Source organism: Notamacropus eugenii, chromosome 4 (assembly GCF_028372415.1).
Source record: "Notamacropus eugenii isolate mMacEug1 chromosome 4, mMacEug1.pri_v2, whole genome shotgun sequence".
NCBI lineage: Eukaryota > Metazoa > Chordata > Mammalia > Diprotodontia > Macropodidae > Notamacropus > Notamacropus eugenii.
The window spans coordinates 363,311,638-363,338,655 of record NC_092875.1 but is presented as its reverse complement, the minus strand read 5'-3'; positions in this window follow the sequence as shown (position 1 = coordinate 363,338,655).

Sequence of the window (27,018 nt, the reverse complement as noted above, 5' to 3'; positions counted from 1 at the left end):
AGAGGTCAGAGCTGAGACTATACTTCCATCTGAAACTTCAGAAGGGACTATGAACAAGCACAACTAGCTTTCCTGGAACAGCTGAAGAAGGAAATAGAAGAAAAACTGGGCAATGATTTTAAAATTATAAAAAAAAAATTCACTGTTGAGAACAGCACTTTGAAAAGGAAAATTGAACAAATGGAAAAGGAAGTTCAAAAATTAACTGGAGAAAATAATTCCCTAAAAGGAAGAGTTGATCAAACGGAAAAGGAAACCCAAAACCTAATTGGGAAAATTGATCAAATGGAAAAGGAAACACAAAACCTAACTGGGAATATTAGTCAAATGGAAAAGGAAGTACAAAAATTAAATGGAGAAAATAGCTCCTTAAAGGGAAAAATTGGTCAGATGGAAAAGGAGATGCAAAAGTTAACTGAAGAAAACAATACGATGAAGATTAGAATTGGGCAAGTAGAAACTAATGACTCAGTGAGGCAGCAAGAATCAGTCAAACAAAATCTAAAGAATGAAAAGATAGAAGAAAATGTAAAATATTCAATTGAAAAAACAACTGACCTGGAAAATAGATCCAGGAGAGAAAATTTAAGAATTATTGGCCTGCCAGAAACTCATGATGAAGAAAAGAGTCTGGACAATATCTTCCAGGAAATCATCAAGGAAAACTGCGCAGAAGTACTAGACTCAGAGGGCAAAATAGTCATTGAAAGAATCCACCATTCCCCTCCTGAAAGGGATCCCAAACTCAAAACCCCAAGAAATGTCGTTGCCAAATTCCAGAGCTATAAAGTGAAGGAGAAAATACTACAAGCAGCCAGAAAGAAACAATTCAAATATCAAGGACATACAGTCAGGATCACACAGGATCTTGCAGTTTCTACATTAAAAGATTGAAAGAATTGGAACCCAATATTCCGTAAGGAAAAGGAGTTGGGTCTTCAACCAAGGATCAACTACCCAGCAAAGTTCAGCATAACATTTCAGGCAAGGAGAAAGTCATTCAACGAAATAAGGGACTTCCAGAGCTTCCTGACCAAAACGCCAGAACTCAATAGACAATTTGATCTTCAAATTCAGGTCTCAAGAGAGTCATAAAAAGGTAAACAGGGGGGAAAAAACAAAAACAAAAACTTGTTACTCAATTAGGGCAAACTGTTTACCTCCACATAAGGGAAGATGATACCTGTTAATCTTGAGAACTGTGCAGCTATTATGATAAAAGGGATATACATAGAGGGGACGGGTATAAAGTAAATGATGTCATGTCAAAAATATGATTTAAGTATGAGAAGGGATTGTAATAGGAGGTGTGAAAAGGAGGAAGCAGAAAATGGCAAATTACATCACAGGAAGAAGTACAAAACTATAGTAGAGGGAAGGAGGGGAGGGAGATGAGCATTGTTTGAGAGGTACTCTCATCTGATTTGTTGAAAGGAGGAAACAATAATCTTAAGTAGATAATTCTAACTAGCTCTATGGGTAGTAGGAGGGGAAGGGGGAAGGAAGGGAAGGGAGGCTAAAAGGGAGGGAAGAAGCAATAAGAGTAAAGGGGAGTAAAAGGGAGGGGGGCTAAAAGAAGGAGGGGAAGGCTGCAGAAGGAGGGGGTGAAAAGTGAATACTCTTGAGGAGAAGAAGGGAGATGGGAGAGCTAAAAGCACAAAAGGTGGGAAAGAGGATGGAGGGAAATACACAGATTGCAATCATAACTGTGAATATGAATGGAATGAATTCTCCCATAAAACGTAGAGGGATGGCAGAATAGATTAAAAGCCATAATCCAACAATATGCTGCTTACAAGAAACACATTTGAAATGGGGGGATACAAATAGGATAAAGGTCAAAGTATGGAGCAAAATATATTGTGCTTCAGCAGATGTACGAAAGGCAGGAGTAGCAAATCTAATATCAGATAAAGCAAAAGCAGGAATAGATCTAATGAAAAGAAATAAGGATGGAAATTATATCCTGCTAAAAGGCACCATAGACAATGAAGTAATATCATTACTAAACATGTATGCTCCAAGTAGTATAGCATCCTAATACTTAGAGGAGAGGTTGGGGGAGTTGAAGGAAGAAATTGACAGTGAAACTATACTAGTGGGGGACCTTAACTTCCCCCTCTCTGAACTCGATAAATCTAACCTCAAAATAAAGAAGAAAGTGGTTAAGGAGGTAAATAAAACTCCAGATAAGGTAGATAGGATAGATCTTTGGAGAAAACTGAATGGGAATAGAAAGGAATATACTTTTTCTCAGCGGTACATAGAACATTTACAAAAATTGATCATGTACTAGGACATAATAATCTCGCAGTCCAGTGCAGGAAGTCAGAGATACTCAATGCATCCTTCTGAGATCATAATGCAATGAAAATTATATGTAATAAAAGGCCATGGAAAGATAAACCAAAAATCAATTGGAAACTAAATAATCTAATCCTAAAGAAGGAGTAGTAGTTTAAAGAAGAAATCATAGAAACAATCCACAATTTGATTGAAGAGAATGACATTAATGAGACAACCTACCAAATCTTATGAGATACTACAAAAGCAGTTCTTAGGGGAAGTTTTATATCTTTGAATGCCTACAAAAAAAAAAAAAACAAACAGAGAAAGAGGAGATCAATGACTAGGGCATGCAGCTTAAAAAGCTAGAGAAAGAACAAATTAAAAATCCCCAAGTAAATACCAAATTAGAAACACTGAAAACCAAAGGAGAAATTAATAAAATGGAAATTAAGAAAACTATCGAATTAATAAATAAAAGCAATAGTTGGTTTTATGAAAAAACTAATAAAATTGATAAACCTTTGGTCAATTTGATTTAAAAAAAGAAAGAAGAAATTCAGATTACTAATTTTAAAAGTGAAAGGGGTGAACTCACTTCCAATGAGGAGGAAATTAAAACAATAACTAGAAATTACTTTGCCCAACTTCATGCCCACAAATTCGACAGTCTAAATGAGATGAATGAGTATTAAAAAAAAAAAAAAACAACAACACGCAATTTGCCCAGATAAACAGAAGAGGAAGTTGAATACTTAAACAACCCCATCTCAGAAAAAGAAATTGAACAAGCCATCAATGAACTCGCTAGGAAAAATCTCCAGAGCCAGATGGATTCACAAGTGAATTCTATCAAACATTTAAAGAACAGTTAATTCCAATACTATATAGACTATTTTTGAAAATTGGGGAAGAAGGAGTCCTCCCAAATTCTTTCTATGATACAAACATGGTGTTGATGCCCAACCCACGAAGAGACAAAACAGAGAAAGAAAATTTTACACCAATTTCTCTAATGAATATAGATGCAAAAATTTTAAGTAAGATTTTAGCAAAATGAGTACAGTATCTTATCACAAGAATAATATATTATGATGAGTAGAATTCATACCAAGAATGCAGAGCTGGTTCAATGTTGGGAAAACTATTAGCATTATTGATCATATCAACAATAAAACTATCAAAAACCACATGATTATCTCAATAGATGCAGAGAAAGTTTTTGACAAACTACAACACCCATCCCTATTAAAAACACTGGAAAACATAGGAATAAAGGGAACTTTCATAAAATAATAAGCAGTATCTACCTAAAGCCTTCAGCAAGCATTATATGTAATGGGAATAAGCTAGGTGCATTTCCAATAAGATCAGGGGTGAAACAAGGATGTCCATTATCACCACTATTATTCAATGTGATACTAGAAATGTTAGCTGTAGCAATTAGACTAGATAAAGAAATTGAAGGAATAAGAATAGCCAAAGAAGAAACTAAGTTATCACTCTTTGCAGATAATATGGTGATATACTTAGAGAATCCCAGAGATTCAAGTAAAAAACTACTTGAAATAATAAACAACTTTGGAAAAGTTTCAGGTTACAAAATAAACCAGCACAAATCTTCTGCATTCCTATATATTAGCAACAAAGTCCATCAGCAAGCGATAGAAAGAGAAATCCCATTTAAAGTTAGGGTAGACACTATGAAATACTTAAGAGTTTACCTGCCAAAACAAGCCCAGGGATTATATGAACACAATTACCAGACACTTTTTGCACAAATAAAGTCAGATTTAGTAAGTGGAAAAACATCAGTTGTTCATGGGTAGGCCAAGCTAATATAATAAAAATGACAATTCTACCTAAGCTAATTTACTTATTTAGTGCAATACCAATTAAACTATCAGATAATTACTTTCTAGAACTGTATAAAATAATATCAAAATTCATTTGGAAGAACAACGGGTCCAGAATATCGAAGAGACTAATGAAAAAAAAATGTTTGGGAAGGTGGTCTAGTGCTACCAGACCTCAAATTGTACTATAAAGCAGCAATTTTCAAAACCACTTGGTATTGGCTAAGAAACAGAAGGGTAGATAAGTGGAATAGACTTGGCACTCAAGACACAGTAGGCAAGGAATATAGCAAACTTCTGTTTGATAAACACAAGGACACCAGCTTCTGGGATAAGAACTCACTGTTCAACAAAAATTTCTGGGAAAACTGGATAACAGTGTGGCAGAAACTAGGCATAGACCCATGCCTGACACCATACACAAGAATAAAGTCCAAATGGATACATGATTTAGGTATAAAGATTGATACCATGAACAAACTTGAGGAGCAAGGAATAGGGTATTTATCAGATATATGGAGAAGGGAAGAATTTTTTACTCAAGGAGAGATAGAAAACGTTATGTAATGCAAGATGGATAATTTTGATTACATTAAATTGAAAAGTTTTTGCACAACCAAACCCAAAGCAACCAAAATTCAGAGGGATGTAGTAAATTGGGAAAGAACTTTTACAGCTAAGCTCGGGGATAAAGGCCTCATTTCTAGAATATATAGAGAACTGACTCAAATGTATAATCATACAAGTCATTCCCCAATTGGTACATTGTCAAAGGATGTGAATAGGCAATTTTCAGAGGAAGAAATTAAAGATATCTGTAATCATATGAAAAAAAACTTCTCTAAATCACTATTGATTAGAGAGATGTAAATCAAAACAACTCTGAGATACCCCATCACACCTATAACATTGGCAAACATGACAGAACAAGAAAATGACAAATGCTGGAGAGGATGTGGGAGAGGTGGAACACTAATTCATTGTTGGTGAAGCTGTGAGCTCAACCATTCTGGAGAGTGGTTTGGAACTAGGCTCAAAGGATTAAAAAAGTGTGCTTACCCTTTCACCCAGCAATGTCACTACTAGGACTGTATCCCCAAGAGATCATAAAAATGTGAAAGGGTCCCACAAGTACAAAAATATTTATAGCAGCACTCTTTGTAATTGTCAAAAACTGGAAGTCAAGGAGATGCCCATCAACTGGGGAATGGCTGAATAAATTATGGTATATGCATGTAATGGAGTACTATTACACCATAAGAAATGATGAAGAAGAAGACTTCAGGGAGGCCTGGAAGGACTTATATGATCTGATGCTGAGTGAAAGGAGTAGAACCAGGAGAACTTTGTGCACAGCAATGACCACAGTGTGCGAGAGTTTTTTTCTGGTAGACTTGGAGCTTCTTAATAACACAAGGACTTATAAAAAAAATCCCAATGATTTTCTAAGGGAAAATGCCTTCCACACTCAAAGAAAGAACTATGGAATTCATTTGCAGAATGTAGCAGATCATGTTTGTGTGTGGGTGTCTTTGTGTAGTATGTTTTGACTTGGTATATGATTTCTTCCATTTATTTTAGTTCATCTACATAGCATGACTATAATGAAAATGTACTCAATAAGCAAGTATATGTAGAACCTATACAGAATTGTATGCTGTCTTGGGGAGGGAAGGCGGTATTGGGGGGTAGGTATGGGGGGGCTTAAATTCTTGAATTTATGGTAGTGATTGTAGAACATTAAAAAATAAATAAATAAATAAATGATTTAAAAAATCCAGTTCTCTAAAATCTAATTGGGATATGTATTGGTCTCTATTGCTTATCAGAAGTAGTCTGAAACCTTCAACTTGGTATTTAAAATCTTTGGTCAAGTTAAGGAAACTTAATTATGTGAGGGTTATGGTTGTGCCATCTGCAGTGGGATGGAGGAATGTTTGGTGGGTGGTGGTGATAAAGCATATATGAAAATATAGATGCACATTATATATACATATATATATGTATATATATGTGTGTATATATATATATATATATATATATACATATAGAGAGAGATCTATTTGTATTATATTCTGTTGAAACAGGAATTTCAGGAAACAAACATGGACCGGAACCTATCTGAGATCTGATACTGGAGTTCAGTGTTGATACTAAGGATGAATGTTTAGATTTTGGAATCCTTTGCTTAAATATTATGAATAAAGTCATGACAGTGATAGTGGTTTCAGATTAACGAAAAAGAGAGTAAGAAAATAGAAAAGAAGAGGGATGAGTACAGCACCTTGCGTGATACCTAAAAGAAGGAGGATGAATCATTAAAAAAATAAAACCTGCAACCTACATATTAAAAAAGTTAAGAGAAAAGTAGGACAGTAATGTAGGAAAAACTAAGAATCTTCATCATGAAACAGAAAACAATGCCATTTTTGAAGACAAAGGGATCCTGTAATAAACTTTGGAGATGAAGGAACATCTGAGACAACAATTTTAGGGAGCATGATAAAGATATACAAATAAGATAAGACTGAAAAAGAAAAAAGTTGTCATGTAGTAGTAAGGCATAGTTACGATTTGGCATCATTAATTTGTTTTGGAGCAACAGTGATTGAGAGATCAAATAGAGGAGTGAATTGCAATAATATATTTCAATACTTACTGGAGTACACTTTGAAACAGCTTGTTATATGGTCAAAATCAGAGTAACAGAGATAGACATTGGATCAGGACCTAGAGGTCAAAATGAGGTGAAACACCTAGCACAAAAGAATGTGATACTAGCTTTCATCATTACATACTGAGAAACTTAGTTTAACGGAAAGTATATAGCTCTTGTAATTACATCTGGCTTTTCATTCTACCTCTGTTGTTTACGACTTATGTAACTTAGGTGAGTCAGTTAAATTTTCTGACTTCTTTTTAAGTGGGTCAAATAATATTTATCCTTAATAACTCAGAGTTGTTGTAAGGTTAAGTACTTAAAGATCTATATGAATATTCATTGTTATTACTATGAGATTATATTCAGAAAAATAGTTTTGTAATGGAATATTTTGGATTTGGCATAGTTTCAGGTGATATTGAGGTATCATTTCTGAATATCACATTTGTGACTGAAATAGAGTGATGATAAGAGTCACAGTTTTGGTGAATCTGATGAGCTGAGCAGCAAGTATTTAAAAGTGTTGTAAGTGTAAATATTAAGGTCATCAATGGTTGTGACACAAGAGGCAGTTAATATTTATTACATATCCACTATTTACCACACATTATACTAACCACTGGGGATGCAAAGAAAGGCAAAAGACAATTCTTGCCCTTGAGGATCTCACAGGGAAATTTAAAAAAAAAAAAAGTGTGTCTTCATTCTTCGTGGCCAAAGATGACCGTGCCATCAGAGAAATAATGACATGACTTGTACCTGACTTTGTTTTGCGTGAGGGAAGGCTGTGCAGGTCACCAGCCTCAATTCTCCTCCACAGACCAGTGAAGCCAGTGACCAGATATTGATCAGGGTGACTGGAGATGACTCAAGATGAGGCAATTGAGGTTAAGTGACTTGCCCAAGATTACAGAGCTAGTGAGTGTCAAATGTCTGAGGTGAGATTTGAACTCACGTCCTCCTGACTCCTGCACTGGTAAAAAAAGAAAAGTGAAGGAATAGGAAAAGAAGGGAGAAATGACACCCAGTTCAGAAGCTTGAAACAAAGAGGGAAATTTTGAGGTGGTTGCCTTAGGAACCTTCTTTAAGTGTAGGATCTGGGAGAAGAGGTCTGATGTATATGCTCCAACTTCTCCAATCAGTAGAAAGGAAAGGTCAAAAGAGCAAGGCATATGGAGGATGTACGAGGTTCAGAATTGATATGATCTTGCAGAATGTTGAGTGTCTTGAGATGAAGTGTAGGAGAGAAGTCAGATAGAAAATGATAAGGGGACTGTCTTGGTTGCCTTCTTAAATGGTGGACCTCATTGGAGCTCCTCGTTAGAGAGTTAGTGAAGTCTATAGATCAAGCACTGAAATCATTGGGAAAATGAACAAATGTGTTAGGGTTTTCTAGGTTACAGTGACAAACGTTGGGAGAGGATGAAATAAATGAATGACAAAAATTTAAGGGAAATGGTGTAAATACTATTAACAGAACAGAGGCTAGATACTTCTTTTAAGTTACAAAAGTTATGTATTTAGGAGATATTTTGAAATGTAATTAAAGCTAAACTAGCGGAAATACCCTCCATGTACTATATTCAAAGAACACACCCACACACACCCACACACATACACACATATATACATTTGATCTGACAGAGAAATGAACGAATTCTTGTGAAAATTATTTTACAGTCAAAATATATTGGTGATTCAGAAAATATTCAATAACATCAATAAACTTTAAATCATAGAGGCTGTGCCAAGCACAAATTACTTACTTTACACATATATAACAGGTTCAAATTCAAACTTTGCTATATGGTACCTATTGGAAACTCATGTCATTTTGGGTCACAGAAACTTGCCAGTCTCAGTTTCTTCACACATAAAAAGAGGAGGATTGAACTTGGCCCCTAAAGTCTCTTACTTTTCTAAGTCTTTTCACATAATTGTGTTATATTGTAATTAACTGCTTCACACAACTTTTGAAATAAACTTATGTTCTTTTTATCTTCACCCAACTGCTTGATACAATAAATGAAACACCAAATATTAGTGTTATTCAAGAATCTTTAACAGAAGTCATATTTATCTTGTTGAATACATTTTCATAGAATGGACTACTCTGAGTTTTCTGGGTTTAATTCTTTATTTGTACTGATACCGGGATTATAGACTGGTTACATTATTGCTTATAAAATAAGTAATAAACCTTTGAAAAATTTTATCTGTAATTTTATTTTAGTACTAATAGTAACTAGCTTCATGTGGACTGTTCAGCCTTTGGGGGACTACAGATATATTAAATGCCTTTTCTAAGAGAAAAGATTAGCATATCATTCATACAGGATTTGAGGCAATTATTGAGGTACAAAGGTATAATTTTCTTTATTGTTCAGGAATTTTCAGGGAAATCTTTCCATGTACCTCTAAATACATGAGAAAATGGTACAGATTCAATTTATTAAATATAACTATATTTCAATGCAATAATTTCATCAACTAGACCCATAGAATTTTACACAAAGAATCTTCAAGTTATTGGTGTAAGCAGTGTGAAATTCAAGTCAATCCATTCCTATCAAGTATTTTTTAAATTATTATTTTAGCATTACATAGGGTCTTGGTATACTGATGTATGAAAAAACAAGTTCAATCTTGGGTGGAATTTTCTTTTTTTTTTTTAGATAAAGACACAACACCCTCAGAAAAGACTATAAAACAACATATCTGTAAGTACAAATCATAAATGACAAGATTAAGAGGGAAATACTATTGAGTAGAATGCTATTATTTGGGAATATGCTTTTCTTTTGTTTTACATTCAATAGTTTTAAACAATTCATTACTACTTTGTTATTGAGGATATCTAGATAAGAACACCCAGTTTAAATACGGCTACAAAATATTTACTTAGACATATATACATATACATACACATACACACGTACACATATGAACACATATGTGTATTCTTATAGTTGTTTTTTGTTGTGGTTATTAATCTTTTTTTGTCATGTTCAAGTCTTTGTGATTCTATTTGGGATATTCTTGGCAAAAATGTACTGGAATGGTTGCCATTTCCTTCTCTAGTTGATTTTTCATATTACAAAATTGTGATAAATGAAGTTAAGCAAATTGCCATGGACCACATAACTAGTAAATGTCTGACTCTAAATTTGAACTTAGCTCTTCTTGACTTCAAATGTAGCTCTCTGTCCACTATTCCACCTAGCTGCCCAAGTATGCTTTAGATATAGACAAATACTGATGATTTTGGAGTTCTTTTGAAGAAATAATATGTTATTGAAGGAGGCCTATATATGTTTGATAACATGGTAAAGAACTGACAGTATTTAGTTGACACTAATACTTTTAAGTTCTCATAAGGATGAAAATTCTTCTTTATAAAGAATCATACAGGAGAAATCATTCTTCATATATGGGGAATGGGAGTAGAAATCAAGGGCATAAATTATGTTGTCTTAGGGATTTTGGGCATGAACAAAAGGCTTCATTTACTCCATTTTGTTAGATGATTTTCTTTCAGCATATTCCAAGCCCTAAAATATTCTGTAATAAACTTAATTTAGAAAAAATAATATTAGTCTAACCAAATGACAACATCTTTTAATAGAAAGTGCTGTCATAGATAGAAAGACAGATGGATAGATAGATAGATAGATATTGATATCCAGATAGGTGTGTGTGTATATATGTATATGGATATTTGTGTGTGTATGTATACACACATACAAACACATAGATATATGTGTGTGCATATATATATACATACAGATATATTTAGATAATTACATGCATACATATGTTTATATGTATTTGTGCATGTATGTATATATGAGTAAAACTTCCAAAATATTAAAGTGCTAAATGAAATTCTATAGAAAACATATTTTGTCAATTAAATATTTTTGAAGACGAGAAAAACTTTGCCTAGAGCATATGTCAACTGCATGTTTATAGATATGACTAAAATTACTAATGCAAAATTAAAATTGGTGCAGTCAGTTATTATCTACAACTCTTTTTTTCACTTTTCATTGGTAATAAATATTAATCAGTACCCCTCCTTCAGAAAACAAAGCAAAACAACAGCACTTGTCTTCATATGTACCATGGAGGGAGAAAGTGGCTGCCTAAATAAAGTTCCCTTTCAGATTTTGGCAATAAGTAGGAATAATTCAGAATTTCAAATATTCTTCAAATCTTACATGGGTAAATCAAATTAGCCTTGGTGTCCTACTGGCTTGGATGGTCAATAAATCTCAAGGACTTAAAGATTTTCTATAGTCAACCACTGAAAAAGTTACATATTAATGTAATGAAGTACTGCTGTACTATAAGAAATGGACTCTTTCATTAATACACAGAAAGGTACATGGACTGATGCAAAGTAAAGTAAGTAGAATCAGAACAAAAATTTATAATATAAAATAAATATTCCAAAAATCAATAATTCTAAGGATATTTATAAAATAATGGAGAAAGAAATGAACAGAAGTAAGGTAACAATTTATACAATAATACAGTTGTACATTAACACAAAGACCAATAGGATCATGTTATCCTTTCCAGACAAATTACAGATGTAAGGAGCAGGATGAGACAAACACTTTTTATACATAATTAATAAGATAAATTGTTTTGCTTGACTATACTTATCCATTACAGAACTTTTTTTTTCAATTTTTCCCCCATGAGATGAGATGGGGCAGGGGGGAGAAAAAAGGAATTTCTCTCCCTCTCTCCCTCCTCTCTCTCTCTCTCTCTCTCTCTCTCTCTCTCTCTCTCTCTCTCTCTCTCTCTCTCTCTCTCTCCCTCTCTCTCTCTTTCTCAGTGTGAGAGAGAGTTGAGGAATGTTTCACAAAGGTGAATTATTAAATATACTTTAAGTTGAATTCACTCTATTATTAATTTTACATACTGTTTTACTTTGTTGTATGATACATTTCATGAAGTGGGATTAATCTGTAGGTAAAAGAAACATAAAAACAAAATGTTATTAAAATGAAAAAAATATGCCTTACTATGGGTGTAAATTTATAGGCAATCATGTTTAACTTCAACATCACTGATAATTAAAAACTGCTGGTATCTAGATGTTAAATAGTAGCACTTAGAAAGTGGCTAATAATTAGTAATATCAACATTTTCATTGACTATTAAGGTAATTGTTAGTTAAATTGCTAGTTGATGAGTGTTAGCCGAGTATACCATGCAAGAGGGAACATTTTTTTTTTTAAAACCCTGTTCTTCTGAGTTTAAACAAGGTGAGTGTAAAAAAATGGGTCCTAATATATTCAATGTAAACCACCAAGAATGTAAGGGTCAGCAATATGTTAAGCCTGATATTGCCTTATATGAGTAGCTGCCTATATTTTAAGTAACATTTATTGTATTTATACCCAGGTCAAAATTGTTCTCATCCAACTTCTTTTTCCTTTTACATTCTTTTTAAATGCATACTCCCTGCTGTTATTTTGATGACAAGCCCTCAAACTTATCATTTCATGCCAAGAGGGTAGAGCAGTATTATACTTTGTCATTACATAATGAATGATAAACATTTTCTGAGAGCTTGGGGCAAAGTGAAAGAAGTCTGAAAATAAAAAAAAAAAAAACTTTAATATGGTTTTTGGTCTGATGGTTCAATAGGTTGGTAAGTGTGTGCTAAGACAAATGTATGATATTTCACTTATCCCAGGATTTCTTACATATATATATATATATATATATATATATATATATATATATATATATATATATATATATATATATATATATATATATATATATGAAAAATGCTTGAATTGTCTGGAGCATATAATGCAATGACCAACAAATCAACCAATTAATAGCAATTTAGCTTGTTTACACATAGTTTTAAAATGTGGACCTAAAATAATTTAGGCAACATATTTTGGCAGAATACGCCACAGTGCTTTACTTCAAAATTTAACTTTGAAGCAGGATTTTTAAAGATAAAGCTATGGAATTTTGCAAGCAACCAAAAAATGATCAGTATTTCTTGTACTTAGAATTATGATATACTCAATTTCCTTAACACTTAATATTGTTAGTGACAATTCCCTCTTTCTTAAAAAGTCATATTTTCTCTTTTATTTCCTAATCCTTTGTAGGAACTTCTACATGAATTACATTGTTTTGCCAAGCTTTAAATGATCAAGCAGGATGTGCATAATAAAAATTGTAAGTAACCCCCACAATATTTTTAGTCTATTATAAAGCCAACATTGTACTTTTATTTTGATGCTATCTGTTGAATTATCTTCATATTTAGATTAAATTATAAACTGAAACAGGAACTTGCTAATTTTATCAAAGAGTCAAGACTGCTTTCTTAGGACTATAAAGCTCAAAGAAAGATGTCACCTCTAAATACATGACACACATTCCTAGGACTGTTCATTTTAGCCTCTTTCAGTTTTTGTGGGAGAGGATAGAATTTTGTTTCAGAATCTACCTTCCACCTTCATGGTGGAAGTAAACCTAGGGATTATAGGAAGATAGGAGGGCTGAACAAAAAACATAATATTCAAGGGCCAGTTGAAAGGAGTAAGTATCTTTAACAAATAAGAAAAATAGAGGGAGAGAAGAGAACAAGGGAGAAGGACTAGGCTATTGTTTAAAAAAAATATTTTTTTTTTTGGAGTCTGGGTCTCCGTATCGTATGTGGTGGTAGTACCCTGGCAACTAAACCCTGAGCTACTACTACTCATCATGGGATCTTAAACTTGCTTCACTTTTTACTTGGACCTGTTTACTCACATTAGTCAGCCTGATGGTCTCCTGTTTTTAGCATCTTGTCATATTGGTACCATACTTAGGGAAGAGAATCAATCAGCTTAACTCACTGCAGGTCAGAATTCCCTCTGAAGTCAACCTTAGTTTTCTGAGGAGGAAGGATTAGAGGAGTGTACCCTCACACAAAGTTCTTTAAAAAATGAAAGATTAAAAAAAGAGAAGAGAGATTACAATAGTTCTACTTGTTTCCAAATTGGGAGTAATAAGTGGAAATTTCGGAGAGAAACTTTTTCATAGAAAGAAAAAATAAATCTTAGTTGTTAGACTTGCTTAAAAGTAAAAGGAGTTGCCTTAAGAAGTAATGAATTTCATCATAACTGCTAGCCTTAATATAGATGATCCATTGTTAAGGACATTGTATCATTCAGTCAATCAATAAACATTTATTAGGCACATACTAAGCTATGGATACTGTGCTCTGTTGATACAAAGTAAGAAAAAAGACAGTCTCTGCCTTCTACAACCTCACAGTTCAATGAGGGTGGGAGAAGACAATACACAAAAATAATCTGTACATTGAGAAGAGTTGCAGGGGTAAAAAGAAGAAGAGGAGTACCCTGGGTGAGGGCATGATGAAGTCCTGGAACCAGGTAGGAAAAGTTCCTAACCTGGACCTTTTGCTTAAATAGATGATAATGTAAGAACCCCACAGTGTCCTCTCTCCACATTCTCCAATAAGAAGTAGGGAGATGTCCAAGAGAGATATGAGTTACAAATATAATTTGATATTTCAGTAAGTTGAGTTTTTGGAGACAATTGAGAAGACCAATGTTGCAGCTAGGTCGAAAATGATGAGGAGTTTTCTTGGATCTCCTCTTTAAACAGAGGATCCTGATAGAGCTCTCAAATGCCCACTTCCACATTCTCCAATGTAAGAAAGAGGGGACCCAAAGGTTCCCTTGCAGTTGCTAATGAGCTAAGAGTTTCAGAATTGATTTGTTCTTCGAAGAATCATATATTGATACATGTATATGCATGCGAATATTAACACGTCATCACATATGTATACTAACATATATGTAGTATAATAATTTATATGTCTACCACAATGTCTACATGTGCATCCATGCGCATATGTTTACATGTATGTCTATGTGTATATAAACATACATATGGATAGGTATATATGTATATATTTGTGTGTGTATTATTTATCCTTTTCATGTGAACTTCCCCTTCTCTTTTCTTCCGTATGTCACATCACTTATGAATATTTTCCTACTACCTCATTCATTCCTATCTCAGAAGAGAAGATGCTTCTTCTCTTTATCATTGTTGAACCTTCTACATGTGTTCTTGATCATAAGGATCATGTAATCTCCCCAAAACTGTACTCTCCCCCGTCTGCCCTACCACATTCAAATGATTAATCCCACACTCTCTTATCTTTAACCTACTCCATATCTACATGTTCTCTGAAATAATATATTTTTTCTCCCATAATAAGCATTTAAAGAAGGATATAAATATACAGGGAGATCAAATTAAATTCCCTCCATGATTTAACTATGCAAATTATCTGAAGCCAACGTATAGTTCGTAATGATATGTGTGCTAGTGGTAAATGGATAAGGTGTTGAAAAGCATACTCTTTCTGGACTTATTATAATTAGCATGACCAATGTCAAAAATCTGTTTTTTATCCTTATATTGCACATGTATGTAATAGACAAATAGACAACTGTGAGGAAATCATATTGTGATATTAAAGTTTATAGTTATTCTTTGCATCAGAAGGCATGATTCTGAATTCTTCCTCTAATACTAACTGTTACCCTATTAAATGATTTAATCTTTGGAAGTCTCAGTTTCAATATTAGTAAAATATGGATAATGATAAAATACACAAAATACATAATAAATGCATAATAAAATGCATAAAATACGATGTGCCATGAAAATCAACCGACTTTCAATTAAATAAAAGTGCTTAAGAAATTATTGTACTTTAATATTTTGTAACCTATCTTTCGTAGAATTTTACATGTATAAACCTCGGATTGTGGACTGAAAGAAATTTTATATAATATATATATATATATATATACATATATATATATATATACACACACATACACACATACATATAAATGGACATGTGTATGTATGCATATATATATATACATACATACATATTACATATAATATATGTTTGTATACGCGTATATGCCTTTCTTTTCATTATTGTACACCTTCTACTTAATGCCTTAGAACCACAGATACAGTGCCTCAGATGTGTAGAATTTTTGCTGTAATGTCACTCTCATCCCTGCCTTTATAGGTAGTTCTCTGTCCTTGGGAGGTTTTTATATCCTGATTTTCTTTATAAAAATAATCATTTCCACTCTCCATTTCTCTTAAAAATTTGTGAGAATTGACATAATTAGTTAATTTGTGCTAATGTGTTTATAGATTACTGTGCTATATCACCCAATGTTATTTTAACATTTAACTTACAGAAAAATTTCTTAATTCAAAGAAATATATGAAATTTCCAGTACTATTAAATACAGTCAGTTGTTGTGTTGCCAAGGTAGCATTCACAGCACTAGCTGTGACTATGAATATGCTGGCATAGTTCTCAATCACACAGTATAAAAAACTCTCCATACAGAAGACAAAAGAAACACATTTATTTAGACACCAGAAAGACAAATTCCAAAACCAGAAAGCTAAATCTTCCATAGTGAACAAGAAGTCAATAAACATGATCACCACAGAGGTCAAAGCCATTTCCAAGCCTCCCTTACTCTTCCAGGCCTTCTCACAAGCAAACACTCAGAAGCCTGAACCTTGCCATGCATGCCTGCCTGCCTCCTCTCTCCTCTGCCTCAACCAAGTTCATTGACTTCCTCCTGGTTCTGCTCCACTCTTCTTATTTCACCTGTTCAGCAAGCTCCTCCCACAGCATGTGACTTAGCCTTCCAGGTGATTTAAGCAGGCTACATGGGGCTATTAATGTATGAGAAAGATCTTTCATTTTAATTCCTATTACAGTTATATGTCATAAATAGGTATAGGAGGATCTCATAGCTCAACCAAACCTATTATCATCTATCAATTTTCTTTCCAGGATCCACAGTGGACAACTTTATAAGATAAATGATGTAGGTATAAGTATTCCAGTTCATTCAAGAAGCATTAGTATTCACTTGTTTTTCTTTAATGCTATGTTCTTTCTCCTTAACACAATTTATTTGGTATTCATAAGCCTCGTTATGTTGAAGTCAACATTTGAGAACCAAGCTCAATGTCTAGTTTTTTAACGTTATCTAAAACGATTTTGCAGGCATTTCTTTTGTCTCTTCACACTACACATTTAAAGTTTTACAAACGTTTATTTTTACTAGTATGTGAAACATTAAGTAGGCACAGGATTTCAGAATTGAACAGCACATGGTAAACTATCCAGTCAAATTTGCAGGGACTTGACATGAAAAATTAAAATATGTTATTAAATTTTGATTATCAGAGGGATGTCAAAGACTTTGTACTGTCAACATATCATTTCTAAAGGGAACAGAAGGATAAATAACAATCCATACACCTATGTAAAGAGTCAGCAATCTCCCTATGAACAGATGTGTATGAAATATGAATCCTTTGTAAACTAGCAGAAGTTGCCCTGAGTCCTTGATTATGCTGAAACCTTTGTCATTTTCTTTGATGGGAGCCCAGTCATTACTTCATTTGTAGGCAATGAAGATGAAAAACAACCCTAATGAAGCATTAACTATTAGGCCTTTCCCCCCAATAGATGTAGCTTAATGATTTAAAGCATATGTTAGCCAAAGCTGTGGTCCTTTCAGCCATTAACATAGAAATCATGTCTTCATCACTACCCAAAACCATCTGGAGGTCTGGAATATTAATACAGCCTGGGAGATACTTTTTCTTCAAGCAATTGTGTTCACATTCAAGGACATGGCTTTGTGACTGGATTAAAAGTAACTTGAAGTTTTGAATTTGTAGATTCCATAGGAGACAGGTGTAACTATAAGGGACAACTGAAGACAATTAAGACTCAGACATAGGTCATGTATTGATAATTTTTGCACTACTTTCATTTAAGTCAATTTTTCATTTTAAATCTTGCATTCCCAACTAGGTCTTCCTTGGGAATATAAAATAAAATACAAAATTTTTCTCCCTATTTCTCCTACTTCTTTGATCTCCTCTCCCCTGCCCAACTGTAACACCCACTCACACATAAAAACACTCCCCAACACACACACACACACACACACACACACACACTTTCCTTAAAAAATACATATGTACATTAATACTTTTGGATACTACTTCCAGACAATCAAAGATTAACACCCATATTTTTTTTTCCTGAATCACCCCAAACCTGATTTTTCTTTATGGCACAGCTAGGTGGCACAGTTGAAATAGTACCCTGCCTGAGGACAGGAAAACATTTTCATGAGTTCAAATCTGGCCTCAGCTACCTACTAGAGATTTGACCCTGGGCAAGTCACTTAGCATGACTTGCCTCAGTTACTTATTTGGAAAATAAGCCGGAAAAGGAAATAGGAAATCATTCCAGCGTCTTTGCCAATAAAACCCCAAAGAGGGTCATGAAGAGTCAGACATGATTGAAACAACTGAAAACAAATGGCACAACAATATCTCACATTTATATATTTATGCATTCACTTATTTATTTATTTATTCATTCATTCATTCATTCATTTGTTTGTTTGTTAGTTTATTTATTCATTTTTTTTTTAGGAGAAGCTAGATGGTGCAGTGGATGAGTGCTAGATCTGGAGTCCAGAAGACTCACCTTCCTGAGTCCAAATCTGGCCTCAGACTCTTAGTAGCTATGTGACCCTGGGCAAGTCACTTAACTTACTTTGCCTCAGTTTCCTCATTTGTAAAGTGATCTGGAGAAGTAAATGCCAAATGACTCTAGTACTTTTGACAAACTAACCACAAACTGTGTCACAAAAAGTCAGATATGACTAAAAATGACTAGGCAATGATTTCTTTCCATACTCTTCATTGCTGTAATGCATAATTTCTCAGAATCTTGGTTTCCTTACATCATGATTTCTTCCCATGAAGGGCAGAACCAAGTCATCTCTCAATTAGTACCCCCAACATAGATTTGGGCTCAATAAATGCTTAATTAATATTTTCTAATAATGATGATCAAAGGAACATACATATATAGATTTTTTTTGCACCACTTCATTTTCCAGCAATATTTTTTATATATCTCTCTTCCCATTGAGCAAGTAGTTTAGAATTAGAGGATCTAGTTTCAAATACCACTTCTGATATCCTTTGTGTGATCTTCTAAACTTTTCTCATCTTCAAAATGAGGGGATGGACCTGATGCTGCTTAAGATCTCTTCTAACTATGTTACTATCACACTGAAAGCCTCCCTAAAACAAATCAATAAATGGCGGAGGGCAGAATAGGATGGAGGGAAATAAAGTTAGTCTTCCACAACATGAGTATTATGGAAGTTTTTGCAAAACTGTATATAGTCTATATTGAATTGATTGCCTTCTCATTTGGGATGGGTGGAGAGGGAAGAAGGGAGAAAAGTTGGAACTCAAAGTTTAAGAACAAATGTTGAAAACTGTTTTTTCTTGCAACTGGGAAATAAGAAATACAGGTAATGCGGTGCAGAAATCTATCTTGCCCTTTAAGAAAAGAGAGAAAGTGAGAATAAGGAAAGGGAGGGGTGTTATAAAAAGAAGGGCAAATTGAGAGAAGGGGTAATCAGAATACATGGTGCTTTGGAGTGGGAGATTGGAGAGATGAGAAAAACAATGTGGAACTCCAACTCTTGTGGAAATGAATGTTGGAAACTAAAAATAAAAAAATAAATTTAAAAAACATAGGGTTACTAATAAAAAGGAAATAAAAAAAGAAATATATGCAATATTCAGAAAAAAAATCTAGAAAGACTTTCTTGAACTAATACAAAGTGAAATGAGCAGAACCAGAACATTGTACACAATGGCAATAATATTTTCATGAGATCTATTGTAAATGGCTTAGCTATTCTCAGAGAATTATCCAAAGCCATTCATTCCAAAGAACTTACAATGAAAAGCTCTACTTATCTGCCAAGAAAGAACTCGTGGAGTCTAATTGCTGATTGAAGCATACTTTGTTTTAACTTTGTTATTATTGTTTCAATATGTTCTGCATTTTCATTTGCAGTGCGCCTTATATGAAATACTTTCCATAACTACACTTGAAAAATCAATATCAATCATGTGCCTTCTCAAGAAGTAGGGTGAGGAAGGAGGTAGAGAGAGAATTTGGAATTTAAAATTTCTGAAAAAAAATGAATGGCAGTTTTTAACGTGTGTTTCATTAAAATAATAAAAAAAAATTAAATGAGAAAAGTTAAGAGCTACATCTTCTCTCACCCAAGCCCAAAAATCCCATATTCCTTTAAATTCTATTTGAGTAATACAGATTATAATCTTATACTTCTTAATGGAGTTCCTTTAGTTATATCCCAATCAGTGAGTTCTCTTTTTTAAAGTATATAGCATAGTTCCTGGGAAAATAGGAAGTGTTGAATAAATGTTTCTATAGGGCTTTACTGATTAAAACATGAATCTCAGAGCTGAATACAATCTTCTATGTGTTTAGAGAATAAAAATTTACAATTGTCTGCCTTCATTGAGATATTGTATTTTCACCAATGCACCTTGAACTTTTATTGACTGTTTTGGTTTTTATGTAGTTACAACACATCACTTTCAAATATTTTAAAATCTTTTTTTTTTTACCACTTTCTGTTAGCAGTGGTTAACCTTTATCTTTCTACAGATGAGATTTTGAAAATGTCCAATGAACTCTACATTTTAACCTATTTGTTGGCTTAAAAATGGTATTTTAAAAAGAGGTCACTCATTTTTCGACTTCTTGGCACTTACCCATCTTTGCTTCTTTTTTGAGATTTCTACTAGTTTTCCTAGTTTTCATAATTCATTAAAATCAAACTTTTCAGAATTTTCCCTATAAAACACATAAATTTATTTATTTCTCACATTACCCCTTCCTCATCAGAGTCACCACAGATAAAGTTGTTATTTAGTTACATTCTCAGTTTTTGAATCCTAAACAATAATTTCTCTGAATGTTCAGAAAGCTCCTTTTCCTATCTAAGATGTATATTCAACCATACCAGTTTTCCTTCATTTCCAATAATAACTTCCAACATGGCATGATCTTTTATTCCTACAATAAACCTCTTGTTACTTACACTTTGTTAACCAGATCTTTATTACCTGAAATTAGGTTACAAGAAACAACTTCTCACAATATTTCTGAAAAATTAAATCTGAACAAGACAGAAATTTATCAATTACTTTGCTTTTTGTCAAGTGAACTAAATTGATATTACTCAAATATGCAAATGTAAATATGATCTCATCAATTAAGAAATTCATTTCAAAATTATATAGTCCTGAAAGGAAAAATGATGTTTTTTTTGTGTGTTAGAATTTAATAAGGGAAATGACAGTATCATTGTGAAGTCTCCATTCTACATTTAATAATTTATTTTTACAATTCAAAGAGAACATTCAATTTACAATGAAAACTATATAATTCATGGACATAAAAGGACTTAAGTGGACATGGAATCCATAAACAATTAAGAGAGATAAATTTAGAATTAATGAATAAAATTGAAAAAAACGTATAAGTAGCAAAAAGGAGAACATTAGAACTATTTTACAAAGTTTTTTTAAAGCAAAAAATAATATCTCTAAACCAAATAAGTGGAGAGAAAAGTAGAAATTCAAAAAAGAGAATAGCATTTAAAATAGGACAGTGAAATAAATAAAAATTATAGAATTAAGAGATTTCTAACTAGTGAATGGTATATATACATACATATTATGAGTATATATGTGTATGCATGTTTGTATGTGTGTATATACATATGTGTGTGTAGAGAGAGAGACAAAAAGAGAGGTCAAAAGAAAAATCAGAGTGTATGTAGGAATAATATAAGCATGTTTCTTATAGATGAACAAGAATGTAGAAAATGAAGACATGAGACTGGAACAGAATGAAAAATTGTGACAGTGGTATGAAATACTAAGGAAAATATAGACATTTCAAAGAGTAAGACGAGGAGAAATTTAATTTGAAGAAGTAGTGGGCCTATGACACACTTCCTGTAAGAAAAATATAATATATTTTATTTTATATTATATATTATATATGTATATATATTATTTTATATAATATATATATAAAAATATATAATGACATTGACAAGATACTTAACCTCTCAAAACCTCATTTCCCTTTTTAAAATATAAGAAGAATAGCATCTGTATTGCTTACCTTAGAAAGCATTTTGTGGGGATCAGAAAATGAAACAATTCTCTGTTACATTAACAGCATTACATAAATACCAAAAATTATAATGCATAACATGTACTTTGATCATAGAATGGATTCATTCCTAAGAGTTACACCAGTTCTAATCACAAAAAGAAAAAATATAATATCAAAATAAAATAATTATCACAGTTCAATTAGGACAGCTCCACTTGCCTAATCTTCAACTAATTAAACGTATATGACTTTTGAAAACCTTCTACTTCTTGAAATAATAAAAAAAAATTCTTAAAGAAGAAATAATAATATATTTTAATAAGGGAGAAAAGGGAGATTTTTGACAAAAACCTGATAAAAATAGAAACAAAAGTGTTGTTTGATTATACAAATATTCAATGATTTTGTAAAACAAAAATCAATATTTCTAAAATCAAATGAATAGAAATAAGTTGAGAACATTTGTAGTAACATTTCTATTCAATATCTAGGTTTTATAAAGTATTGATATGTGTATATGTCTATACATGTATAAAATTCATACTATGCAATAGTATACCTTCCAATGGTATTGGCAGACAATTAAAAAACTAAAGTTTAAGCTGTCATACATCACTGGGAAAGATGCTCAAACGTACCAATAGTTAGAGAAATTGATGTAAGAATAATTTCACTATGTAAAGTTAAACATGTAAATATTCGTACGTACATGTATATATGCATACATATATGTATATACACACATACATTTGCAATGTTTCTCAATACATTAGTATTTACTTTAAAACATGAAAGAGTATGTGTGTGTGTAAACATAAATTTTCTAGCTTTGCAGACAAAGCAAGCCATATGATATAAGAACTTTACACTTAATGAAGACATTCAAGAGCTAATATCATCACATCTAAATAAAAAAAAACTTTTTGATTACAATCCTTCAGGATTTTATTTAGTTGTAAGAGAAGGAAATAATGAAATAGAGAATTCAAAAGAAGGGTAAACACTGAATTGTCTCCTAATGGACAGAATAAAGGTAAGATTTGCAGTGCCTACAATTCCCTCAATAGAAGTTCAAAGGTGTTTGTCACCCAAACTTCCCTCTGCTGGAAATCACAAATACAACAACTATGAAAATGATTTTATTTTTCCCTATTCTTGATATTTTTATAACATCATAGCAATTAAATCTCCAGGTCAAAGGACATGATGTATTTTTTTGATTATTGTATATGTCAGTCATATTTTAATGACATCATTATGACATCTCATCTATAATGCTAATATTTATTTCTTCATGAACTTATCAATACTGAATTTTGTTTTTTTGCTATTTTTTGCCATTTCAGTGACTGTTACTCGGTATGTTGGTTATACTGAAGATTATTTTTTACTTTCAGATCCCAATTATTAGTTTGCATACACACATATATTTATATGTATGTGAAAATGTCAATATACGTATATGCGTGCATAATGTACGTGTTTGTATATATGTGTACATGTATACATATTGTGTATATGTGTATATACATGTGCACATGTGTATGCATGCATATGTGTGTGCATTAAATACCCTTTCATGTATAGATTTAGGTCTATCTATATCATGTATTTAGCATGTGTTCACAGTTCCTACATATAGATGTATACACAAATACAAGTGTGAGAAAAACATTCTTTCATATATATATATATGTGTGTGTGTGTATGTGTGCACATACATATACACATGTAACTTCACATATATATGAAGGGATATTTTAAATAATTAAATAGTCAAAACAAAAATTGACAGAGAGGTAGATGTATAGAGCAAATGTATTAAAAATTCTTGAGCTGCACAACAATCTTTTGGTTAGCAAGTGAGGAGGACAGTTTCTTAAAAAGTTGATGTTGAAATAATAATTTATCCACAGGCATTTTTTACTCTGTCTCTCTCTGATAACTCTGGGCCTTCCCTCATCGCTCCTACAGTAAAAACAAAACAAAACAAAAAAACACTAACTCAGATTCCAATTCAAATAACTGTTATCTAGAAAATCCTCGATATAATATGCAAAATATATATATGTATATATATATGCATATATATATTAAATCCTTGGAGAAAATTTAAAATTGGTGAGAAAAACTTATTAATTCATCAGGCTCCTTCTTCTGTGCAGCAATAAAATCAAAGGGAAAATTAGAGTGGTTGTTTTCCTATTTTTTCCATTAATTTTTTTGATCTCTTATAATACAGGCTATTCTTGCATGATTCTTTTTACTAAATTAAATAGAATCATTTCTCAAGGTGTTTTTACTGCATCTCCTACTACTGAAAATTTTCTGCAACGTTCTTTCATCCATGTCCCTTTTAAGACAGATTTAAAAATGAAATCTATAGTGGCAAAATCTACCCTGTAGGTCTGATTTCTATGAGAGTCACACGCAAGCTTGGAAGAAATACAATTCCCACAATTTTTAGTAACTTAGCCCTTCACACCTTTAATATTGCCAAGTCCAACCACTGAACAATAACAAAAACAATAACAACAACTAGCTGGTAGATCTGTCTTAGTCCCATTAGTTTATAGCAACAACAACAAAAACAAAAAGTAACTGCAAAAATGTGTATCAAAAATCTTTCAATAAATTGTGTTATGTCCAAGATGTTATCATTCATTAAATTGAAGAAAATGAGTAAATGGCATGAAATGTGGAAATAATTCTAAAATATAATGTAAAATGAAATGAGTACAAGCAAAAACGTATACAGTTCATCCAAAATTGCATGTATAAAGAAATCGAAGGCAGACATATGACTTCAGAGAGGAATGGCAGGAGAATAATGTATTTTTATTGCTTTTTTTCCTGTAAGTCTATAAAGTGCTGAAAATAACTCAGGAAAATTAGATATCTAACTGATTTTTTGCACTTGTTTTTTGAGGTCCTTATGCCCCAGTACATGTTTGATTTCTTGAAATGTTCTATGAATGATTGAAAAATATCAATTCTTTCCACTAAGATTCTTTAGCTGTAAAAGTTCTATAATGATTTTACTAAAGTTCTGTTCATCTCTTCAACTTCTTTAATATGCATTTTTGTTCCATGTCTTAAATATCCTCCAGAATTATAATTGTTCTGCATTGCTTTCTCTGAAATTTGCCTAATTTTTTATTTAAGGCTTTAGATATGTTATTTAGTGCATAAAAAGTTAAGTAACAGCATTGATTTACTCTTTATGGTTCCTTTATGCAAAACATACATTTTCTCCTTATCTTTTTTTTTTTTAAATTGTTTTTAGTGAAGGCTTTTCTGAAATCATGATTATTACTACTGCTTTTTTGAATTCACCTGAATCAAAAGATTCAAATCAATCTCCTCATTTAAACTATATTCCGTCCACTTACATTTCATTAAATAATTTTGCTTGTTGTCACATTCAAGCTATTTAACATTTCCTTCCACCTAATTCTCCAGTATTTTCTTCCCTCATCTCCTCTTTACAAAGAAGAAAAAAATAGTGAATTCAACTAACACTTGTCATCACTAATGAAGAGATATGTTTCTACTTTATCCCCTTTCTTTTCTATACTCAGTTACTTACAACTATTACGGAAATTATTTGCAAAACTACACATATATGGCCTATATTGAATTTCTTGACTTTCCAGTGGGGATGGGTGGGGAGGGAGGGAGGAAGAGAAATTGGAACTCAAAATTTTAGGAAGAACGGTTGAGCACTGTTCTTGTATATAACTAGGAAATAAGAAATACACGTAATGGGGTATAGAAATTTATCTTACTCTACAGGACAAAAGAGAAGATGGGGATAAGGGAAGGGAGGGATGTTAGAAGGGAGGGCAGATGGGTGATAGGGGTAATTAGAATGCTCGGTGTTTTGGTGTGGGGGAAGGGGAGAAATGGGGTGAAAATGTGGAACTCAAAATTTTGTGGAAATGAATGTTGAAAACTTAAAATAAATTAAAGCAAATAAAAAAATTAAGAAAACCATTGAATTAATAAATAAAAATAAGTGTTGGTTTTATGAAAACAAACCAATAAAATTGATGAATCTTTGGACAATTTAATTAACAAAAAAGAAAAGAAAACCAAATTACCAGTATCAAAAATTAAAGGGGTGAACTCACCTCCAGTGAAGAGGAAATTAAATTAATAATTAGAATTTACTTCACCCAGCTTATGCCCATAAATTCGACAATCTAAATGAGATGGATGATTATTTTAAAAAATATAAATTGTCCAGATTAAGAGAGGAGGAAATTGAATCTTAAACAACCACATCTCACAAGAAGAAATTGAACAAGACATCAATGAACTCCTTAGGAAAAAATTTCCAGGGATGGATGGATTTACAAATGTATTCTATTAAACATTTAAATAACAGTTAATTCCAATGCTATATAGAGTATTTGGGAAAACTGGGGAAGAAGGAGTCCTCCCAAATTCTTTTTATGATACAAATGTGGTTTTCATACCTAAACCAGGGAGAGACAAAACAAAGAAAGAATATTACAGACCAATTTTTCTAACGAATATAGATGCTAAAATTTTAAATAAGACTGTAGCAAAAAGCACACAGCAAATTTTTAGGAGAATAATATATTATGATCAGGTAGGATTCATACAAGAATTCAGAGCTGGTTCAATATTAGAAAAATTATTAGCATTATTGATTGTATGAAAAATAAACCCAACAGAAAACGAATGAGTTTCTCAATAGATGCAGAAAAAGCTTTTGACAGAATACAACACCCATTCTTATTAAAAACACTGGAGAGCAGAGGAATAAGGAAAACTTTCCATGAAATAATAAGCAGTACCTATCTAAAACCCTCAGCAAACACTATATTCAATGAAGATAAGCTAGATGCATTTCCAACAAGATCATGGGTGAAACAAGGACGTCTATTATCACCACTATTATTCAATATGGCACCAGAAATGTCAGCTGTATCAATTAGAGAAGATAAAGAAATTTAAAGAATTAGAATAGGCAAAGAAGAAACTAAGTTATCACTCTTTGCAGGTGATATGATGAT